The following is a 9,141-nucleotide window of genomic DNA, read 5'->3' on the forward strand; positions in this document are numbered from 1 at the left end:
TTTCAAATTTCTGCTTGTGGCCAATTAAGAAGCCTTTTAAAAAAAAATCATTACACAGAAATCAACTGCAGTTGCTGTAGCGGAGAGCATCGTGTGGCAGAGCTGGGCATCTCTCATCCATCCCTGACAGGAGTTCTGCGAAGCCTTGCAGACATTTGTTTTTCTGGCCTGAGAGTCGTTTCATTCCCATACCCAGGGAAGATTCCTATGAGAAATGGGGAACTACTCATGCTGCAAGCTTGTAAGGCAAGGAAGCACTGCGTCAATGGGCAGAAATCCAAACGTACCCAGAGCAGAAAGATGAAGGGGGCAAAAAGGGTCCTTAAGCTGCTCATGAATTACCCTGCACAAAGTACCAGCAGAAATATGGGCCTCACATAAAGAAATTAAAGCTTGTACAAGCCTCATTAATTTGAATTTAATGATTACTGTGACTTAGATCCGTAAATACTTATGCACATGTGTAACTTGAGTCACTAGCAGTTCTGATGCCAGTAAGAATTCAGGAACTTATATAACTTGGGTACGTACACGGGCACAGCAACAAGTGGCTGCTGCGCTTAAACCTCCCTTCCAGGCATCTAATAGTAAATAAAGAAATAAGGGAAAAAGAAAACAAATACATTATTGAATGAAGTCTGGCAAAGTAAGAACTGACTTACTAAACACCCCGCTGTATGTTCCAAAATACCCTTAATTCAGCCTCCCCGGTGGGCAATGACTACCCATTTCAGAAACACGCACTTACAAGAACCACAAGCAGACATTTAAAAAATCATTGTCTACAAGAAAACAAATCCATGGCAGGCATGACGTTTTGACATCCTTCCCTCCTGTGGACAATTTAATCTGGCATATAAGTAACGTACCGGTCTGGTTTGATGAAATGGACACTCTGACCCTTTCTTTACACTTGAAGATTGATTGATTGTTTGTACCTGAACAATTATGCCTTAGCAAACAGTCCAAAAGAGAAACAAACCTTTGGCCACAACATTTAATTTCTACCAGCAACATTTCACAGCTGTTACTTCCCTGTTTACTCAAAGGAGCTCACATCTTGCTTTGTAAAACGCTTTATGTTCCCACCCTCATTTCCATACTCTGCTGTAGGTAAAAAACTATTTCCTTTGAGTTCCTTAATTGAAATCCATCTAATTCCACAGGCGCTTTCCAGGATTTGTTTACAGCAGAACTAGCCGCTTAAAAAACAATGTTTTTTAAAGCAACACATCCCCTTACTCATATGGCAAATAACTCAGATTACTGTCAGGAAGAGTATTCGCAAACACATTCTGTCTCTTACCCTGTCCCTGGTAGCTTTTTGTACTCTCCTCAGCTTGGACAATGAAAATCAATGCAGCCGGTTTCCTTTTTCTCTCCAGTCAATTTTGGCGTAAGGTGATGGGGGAGCAGTTTTTGTTTTAAGACAGCCCTTTGCATTGTAGCATTGTAACTTCTTAAAAAGTGAACTACTTAATTGGAATCATTTGCTCTTTGCTGGGGGGGGGGGGGGACAACAAAACAAAACATTTTTTTCCCTTCTGTTTCTTAAACAAAACAAACATTTGTCAGCCAAATACGAATTGACAGCATTCCTTTATAAAGGAAAATAAAGCTCGCCCCAGCTGGGCACTCACCAGACTGCTATATTTGTGCCTCACGTGCGGGGCCCATGTGCTATTCAGCTTCCCTTGATCTGAACAGCCTTGTACTGTGTCTTCTCCAGTCCCTCTGGCACAAGCGTGCTTTCCCTCTGCTCCCACTCCGCATCCCCCTGTGCCCTGGTGGCACGCAGCTGATCCAAGCCCCCGGGGAGCAGCTCAGACTCTGGGGCTGGCTCCAGCCCCAGCCTCTGATAACACTCATGCCCATCCTTCCCCCAGACCTGTGAGAGAAGGCTGGAAATCAACACTCACCCTTCCAGAAATGCATCCCAGGGAAATCTTACAGGCTCTATTGAGCTTTCGCTAATCAATCATTCTTTACTTTGGCTAGCATACGAAACAGAAAAATCTATAAGAAGATTCAAAAGCATTTGCAATTGCCTTCTGAATGTTTCTTCATCACTTGGAAACATTTCTGGGATGAGACTGCTAGGTAGCCAAAGATCCCAGGTCACAAACAGGAAGCAAAACCTCTTTTGTTTTTTGAGCAGCTGAATTTCTTCCTCCTCCGTGGTTTCACAATTGAAATGGACCCTGCCACTATCAAAACGTACATCTTCGCTCCCCTGTGTAACCAGGATTCTTCTGGTTCTTAATTCTCCCTGAAGGCTGTGGCTTGCAAGTGAAGATGACAGCCATCACGTTAACTTAAAATGTTCTGCCTTTGTCCTGATGCAGAGAGACTTGAAATGTTCATAAAAAGCTCCTAAACTTCTGCAGTTCACAGGCTGAATTTTAAGATGAATACTCACAGCTTTCACTGTGCCTTAAGTGGACCACAGCTACAATTGTTCAGAAACTGCTTCTGGACAAGATCATCTGTCCAGGGATGGATAAACATGATCTGCAATGGAACATGTAGCATGACTTCATAGTAACCCCCAACATCTTTGTTCTTCTGGTAGAAGATATCCTTCCTCCTTCTCCAAGGGAAATAGTCACCAGCTGTGTGTGTGGCTGTCTAGCTGATTTTCTCTTCCCCACAGTCTCAGGTTATTCCCATTTGAATGAGACACTCCAGGATTTAATGACCTTGCCTTACTACATCAGTGTCTTCACAGCAGCTTTCGAACACTGGCCACAATTCACAATTGTTTTCCAAATCAGCACAGAGATCTTCCATTGGATTTTTGACTACAGGAAATTTGCTTTAACAAGATTCCAAATAAGCGACCACCTCCAAACTAAGGGCATGTCTCTGAAAAGGGAAATGAAACAATGGGTCTCCTTGGTTTGCCTATGTTAGCACAGGGCATTTCTGACCAACATAATCTTTATCAGCATCAGACAAGAAAGTCATCACCATTAAACTGCTCCTACTAAAAGCGCTGTCCTGAGCAGAGGGTGAGGCAACTCAAAGGGAACAGAGAGAACTGGTTATGGAGTTAGTTTTCTCTCTTGGGGCTCAGCTCAGTTCCTCCAGAAAAGGGAGGGTTTTTTGTTTGTTGTTCTACCATTTATATAATCTATAAATGCAGGTCAACTGAGAGTGTGTGGGAATTTTTACTAATAAATCCTCTTTGACAATTGCTTTGTAGTTTCAGGATTTGCAAACTGCTAAACAAATTAATAAAAGAAACAGAAAGAAGAATTAGGTCTTCAGCAGTCATCTGACATCCTATTTTAAGCCTGTTTTTGATGACATGCCCTCTGACATTTTTTTATAATGTCAGTGACTTTTAAAATTAGAGTTCAATCAACTAATTTTCAGTGCTCTTGTGCATTAGATCTCAACAAGATGAGTCTACTGAACTGGTTTTAATCTCTTTGCTGTTGTTGCTCTCGTGCTACAAAATGGCAAAGTGAATTAAAGGACATTTTGACCTCTGAAAAACTCCACCTTTAGGAAGCTATAAGCAGGAACCCAATTATTCCTATTCCTTTCACACTGGAGAACAACCTCCTAGCGAAGGCCTCACGCGGTCTGTCTTTTGGGGAGGGTTTTATTCCTTTGTTTATCTATCTCGTAAGGCAAACATCTGTTCAAAATCAGGTAAACTCCAGTTGAAACTTTAAATACAGAATAGCTACAGTCAATTCAGGATAACTTCAGTTAGAAGAATTCATTCACCAGAGCCCTTGCACAAAGTATTCCCCATATGCAGAAAACTACAAACAACAAATTATTTTACAGAAGTAAACACACATTCAAATTTGCATTGTAACACAAGTAACTTTAAGATTGGAATATAAAAAGAGTTTCCAGAAAGGAAACAAATAGACACTGGTTACATTTTGTGCATTTGCAATCTTTTCCTTTTACATAGATGTGGCAAAGGGACAGTGTATTCGAAAAGAAATCAAATGGAAAATGTAAAAGTGAAGACACTTGAGAAGCCACTTCTGTTAGAGAAGAGATCTTAATGTGGACTTGCATCAACTGTAGGAATGACCGGATTTGACACAAGAAGATAATGCAATCAGGTTGTTACTGGTACTGATACGTAAATCAAAGCAGAGCTGCAAGAAATGGGTTGTTCAACTTCAATGAGCATTAAATGAGAGAAAGCAAATGCAAAGCATCCATGAAGTTCATGCAATGTGAGGCAAGCCCAAAGGAATTCAAAAGCCCAAGTAAACAAAACTGCTAACCAGTGACCCAGTGGGAGAAGGGCAGTTACACAGCAGCTCTGATCCCCTGCATTTACAGCTCAGCCAGCGCTTTCAAGTTTTGCTGCTATACGTACACTGACTAGGGGACAGACAAGGAGAAGAAGGAAGACGTGAAAGGGAAATACCATTATGGCAGCAAACGCTCTGGAGTAGAAAGAGCTGCAGTCACAAAGACAATCTCTTTGGTGATGTAAGTCTGTTTAATACCTGGAACCAGTGTAAACTCTGATTATGAAAGCACAAGGCACCTTTGATGAGAGTAAACAAGGAATGGTAGAGTTCAAAATCCATGACATGAGTAAGAAGACAGCAACATGAAAACAAGGAGCTTCAGCGAGGCAGACTCCAATAAACACAAACTGGTAGGTAACATCATAAAGGAAGGGAGTCTAAAGGAGAAAGGAAACAAGGAAAGCTGGGAATTCCTCAAAGAAGCAACACTAAGAGACCCATTGCTAACATCTATCTCATTGCAGAACATAGAAAGGCAGGGCAAGAAGGAAGCAGGAACCCAGTCTGATCAAATCAGGCACTTTGTTGAGCTCAGGCATCAGAAGAGATGACACAGACCAGGCTACTGAGGGAAGGGTAGAGGGATGCAGAGATGCAGCTGAAAAGAAAACTTCCCCCTCCTTCACCAACAGTGACAACATAAAGGGGAGTGTTAATGGGAAGGGACAGATGACAATCTAAAGGTTGAATCATTTTGGGGAGCCAGTTCATTAAGAAGGTCAAGTGCAAGCAAGTGTCTAATGCTATGCTATTAATGTCAACTCCATGAAGGCTCAGGCTATGACAGCCTAGGAAAGAAGAAAAAAAAAAGAAAAAAAAGCACAGAGGAGTATGCTTTCAAGCTGGCTGGTCCTGATGAAATTCTTCCTTTGAATATTTACAGAACTGGCTGAAGCAATTTCAGTTCATGGAGAACATGAATCACAGAGAGCAGAAAAGATTTTAGAAGTCTGGAAAGGGGAAACATGGTGTCTAGCTCTAAAAAATTATGCTAGGGAATTACCGACCACTCAGTTTAACTTCCATCCCAACAAAAAATATTGAAACAAATAATTGAACTATACGTAAGAAGCTAAAAGGATAAGTACGAAGAGATGAGTAACAGACCCTGTTGAATTGTCAGAAAGAAATTGTGTCAAGCCAATTTAATTTCTTTGTGTGACAGGTAATGGGCCTTGGGCATAGGTGACAAGCAATAGATGCCATATATCTTGACTTTTAGTAGGATTTGTGACACCAGTGCCTGTGATATTCTCTTCAGCAATCTCAGAAAACATGCCTTAGTAACGACTCAAGGGTAGGTGTAAAACCAGTGGCACAGCCTTACTTTGAGGGCTGTTCTCAGCAGTTTCTGTCAAAATAGGAAGCCGCATCGAGTGAGATTCCCTGGGACCAACACACTGAGCATCGTCCTCCAGCTGAATGATGGAGTACACTGGAGACCTGCCTTACAAATTGTGTAGGTTGCAAGGAAGACTGAAAAAATGCTGACAGCTAAAATAATAATTTAAAAGGATCTTTACAAAGTGGAGTACTCCTAAAAATGGAATGCATCCAACAAAGATCAATTAAAGCCTTTAACAAGAATAAACAACTGCATGGACACAAGATAAGGGAACGACTAATTAGTTAGAAGTTCTTCAGAAGAAGAAAATCTGAAGTGGGTGGAATACAATGGTTTGCAAACTGGACTTACATCAGCAATGTTGTATCATTGCAAAAAAGGAAAATATCATGTAGACATAGGAATGTGGACGTTTTGTTCTTTCCACTCTACTAAGCATCTAGTGGCTTCAGCTGGAATATTGTGTCCTGTTTTGCACATGACACTTATAGAAAGATGTGGACCAAGAAGACAAAATCTAACAGAGAGCAAGCAAGAATGGTTATGATTCTAGAAAACACCTATTTCAGGGGGAAATTGAAAGAGCTTGGGCTAATCAGTCAGCAGAAGGGAAGACTGGATGAGGCATGACAAGAATCTTCATGTATAAAAAATGCTGTTTACAAAAGAGAAGGAAATAATTTGTTGTTCGCGTCACTGTGGACAGAGCAAGGAGTAACTGGCTTAAATTTCAGGAAGAAAAATTTATGTCAGCTAGCATGAGAAATTAAAGATCCACTGGTAAGCACAGTTAAGTACTAGAAAAGTCTCATCGGGGAGGCTGTGGAGCTCCATTACTGGACAGCTTTCAAACCAAATCGTATGGCAGGAATAACACATACAGGTGACTGACTCTGCCTCAGGGTAGAGAGATGGGCTTCTGATATCTTTCGGACCCTTTCAGTTCTTTTTGTAAGACTCTGTGAAAATGCTTAGGTAAAGGCACTTTGAATGCTGGTATCAACTTTGCGTTCCACTAAAAATCATGTTTGAGAGATTCAATCAAAAAAGGAAGAAATGCTTGAGGTGCATTTCCTGAAAAGTGTGTTAGCTGGTAGCTCTGAAGGATGAAATCATCAGAACTTTGCCTTCTGAGATTCAGATGGTAAGAGTATGTTATAGCAAGGGTTCTATTGGCATCAATTCACAGATATTATTTAGCAGAGAAAAAAATTCTATTGTGGCTTAAATCTTGTTAACACTTGCTCTTATAAAGCCCTGAGCATCTGGGCAACATATTCCTAGAGAGAAGTGTAACCTGATTTGGGTAAAACAAGAGCAACTGTGTGGGATTTAACTTGAATGTGAAATCTCAGATTTCCATTGTGCAGACTGTCTTTAAATATGCTGGTGGGTTAAGAGACATGCTGAGATCTTAAGGGAACACTTTTAAGCACAATCCTGAAGTAATTGAATTAAATCACTCCTCCACACACCAAGTTTTCCCTGGGAGAGCTAACAATAAATACACAAATAATATATATGTGAAGGCTTCATTAAGATCACTTGCATTTGGAGTTAGATTTTTTTTCAGTCATCTCCAAATGCCACCTATTTTCCAGAGCAAATCTTTCCAATTTCTGGATAACCAGGACGGTACATGATGGTAAAGCAGTTTACTCAGGAGCCTGAATGGAAAATATATCTCACTTTATAACATACTTGTAGGAAAACTACTTTGGTGGTAGCAAGAATTGTCCCTGGGACCACAACTCAGCTTGGAGGCTACCAGAAAACAGCTCTGAGTTGTAAGGAGCTGAGGAGTTTCAAGCACTCACTTTTTTTTTGTCCTAAGAGATCTTGATCCTACCTGACCAGAAATGTGTCAGCAGAAAACTGACGTCCTTACAGAAGATCCAGTTTCCCTTGAAAGTTTTTCACAGGAGGTACAAACAGAAGAGCTTCTAAGTGCCTCTCCTTCCTTGCCCTTTCCTCCTCCAATCCATCCTTCAGCACGGTGAGGGTCTCCATGTTCTATCCTTACCTTCTTTCCCACTAATCAGAGTGTATCCCTGTTTCTTTTCAGCCCTTCTAAACGGTTACTTCTCATTCATCCATGCTGACTATAACAGCCCCTACAATGCTAAGAGTGCCACAGACTCCATTTTAATGACAGGGAACTGAAATGGGGTGTACATGCCTTAATGGATCTGGCTTTATATGGCTTTATTTGCACTTACATGAGAAGGTGGAGTACAGCCAAACCCGAAGCTGTCTAAGACACCAGACAAGAGTCAGTTTCAATTAGTTCTGACACAGCTGCTACATGCCCACAGACTTCAGAAATAAAGTGATAAGAATGAGAGAGGCCCAGCTATTGCCTTTCCTTCCCCAAAAGAAAAACCTATGACTTATTAGACATCAGGGAATCCCCATGGGTCAGTGCTGTTACGATTATCCTTACCAAATGGAAAGCTTCAGCCCAAGCATTTCCTGACACCTGGGATTTCAACCACAGAACAAATGAATTCCAGTGCTCAGGGAATTGTGTCTGGTTTTAGCTCAGTTAAAAGCAATTTTAGGCCATTATTACTGCCAAAGTTGAAGAGATTCTGTTTTCCAAAGGAAACCAAACCACTGCCAAGTGGTCTGAAAACATGATGAGAACCATGGAGGAGATCCAGCCTTGGACTGTCAAATGTTCCCTCCCTCAGCCTGCCCTGAAGGGAAAGGCAAGAAGGAAGAGGCAGCCCCCCTCACGGCCTCAGACCCCCACAGAGAGGGGCTCAGACAGGGCTGAGACTGCTGGCTTGTGGTTATGGCTTGTAGATTAATATGGTGATTCAATGGGTGGTGTTTTAAGTCTGTAGGGAGCAAAGCCCTGAGCTTCCCTATGCAATCCTTTTTTATTTCCAGACAGCCCCTTGTTGAAAGGGAAGCATCTTCACCAGTAGGCCCAGCCCCTTCCTACAGTCAAGAGCAACTTGGACAGCTGCTCACACCTACTTGCAAGCCTCCTATAGTCCAAAGTGGACCTTTTCTCCCTCATTTCTATTTGGTGCTCCGATATGTTTCCAGGATGTGTACAAACTGCTGTGATAGGGGCATTTGATCGGGGTGGACAGAGCTAGCTTCAAGGTTTCACAGCCACCAAGAACAGTCCACAGTGATCTTCAGCACCTAAACCATGTGGCTGGTGGGAGCTACAGCACCTGATCTGTGCAAGAGCTAGACTTCAGAGACTGGGACCAGACCAGAGAACAAACATGGGTTCAGAAACTTGCAGAATTGTGTAGGTGAGAAGGTGCTTCCTGATGTCTCCAGTCCGACCCCCTGCTGAAGGCATGGCCACCTACACGAGTACATCTGAGTACTTCTCTCAGAACAAAGATGCTTCTTGGCTTTAATCTTCTGTAGTGATGCATCTCTGCTGTGTTCACATTGCTTATTGTTCTGCTTGCTTGTTTTATGAGCACAATTCCTCCTGGGTTGCTAGCTGGCTTGCATCAGCACATGCGTATTTTC

The 9,141-nt window shown here is 41.9% G+C and overlaps 1 protein-coding gene across 3 annotated transcripts in view; it reads right to left on the reverse strand.

Annotated features, from left to right (window-relative positions):
* The window catches only part of LSAMP (limbic system associated membrane protein), a gene marked incomplete at its 5' end in the record, with an annotated part of 966,571 nt that overhangs the window by 767,733 nt on the left and 189,697 nt on the right, over nt 1-9,141 (reverse strand). The gene's annotated exons all lie outside the window — the stretch shown is intronic.

This window comes from Anser brachyrhynchus (genome assembly GCF_964034855.1).
Source record: "Anser brachyrhynchus genome assembly, chromosome: 1".
Taxonomy (NCBI): Eukaryota; Metazoa; Chordata; class Aves; order Anseriformes; family Anatidae; genus Anser; species Anser brachyrhynchus.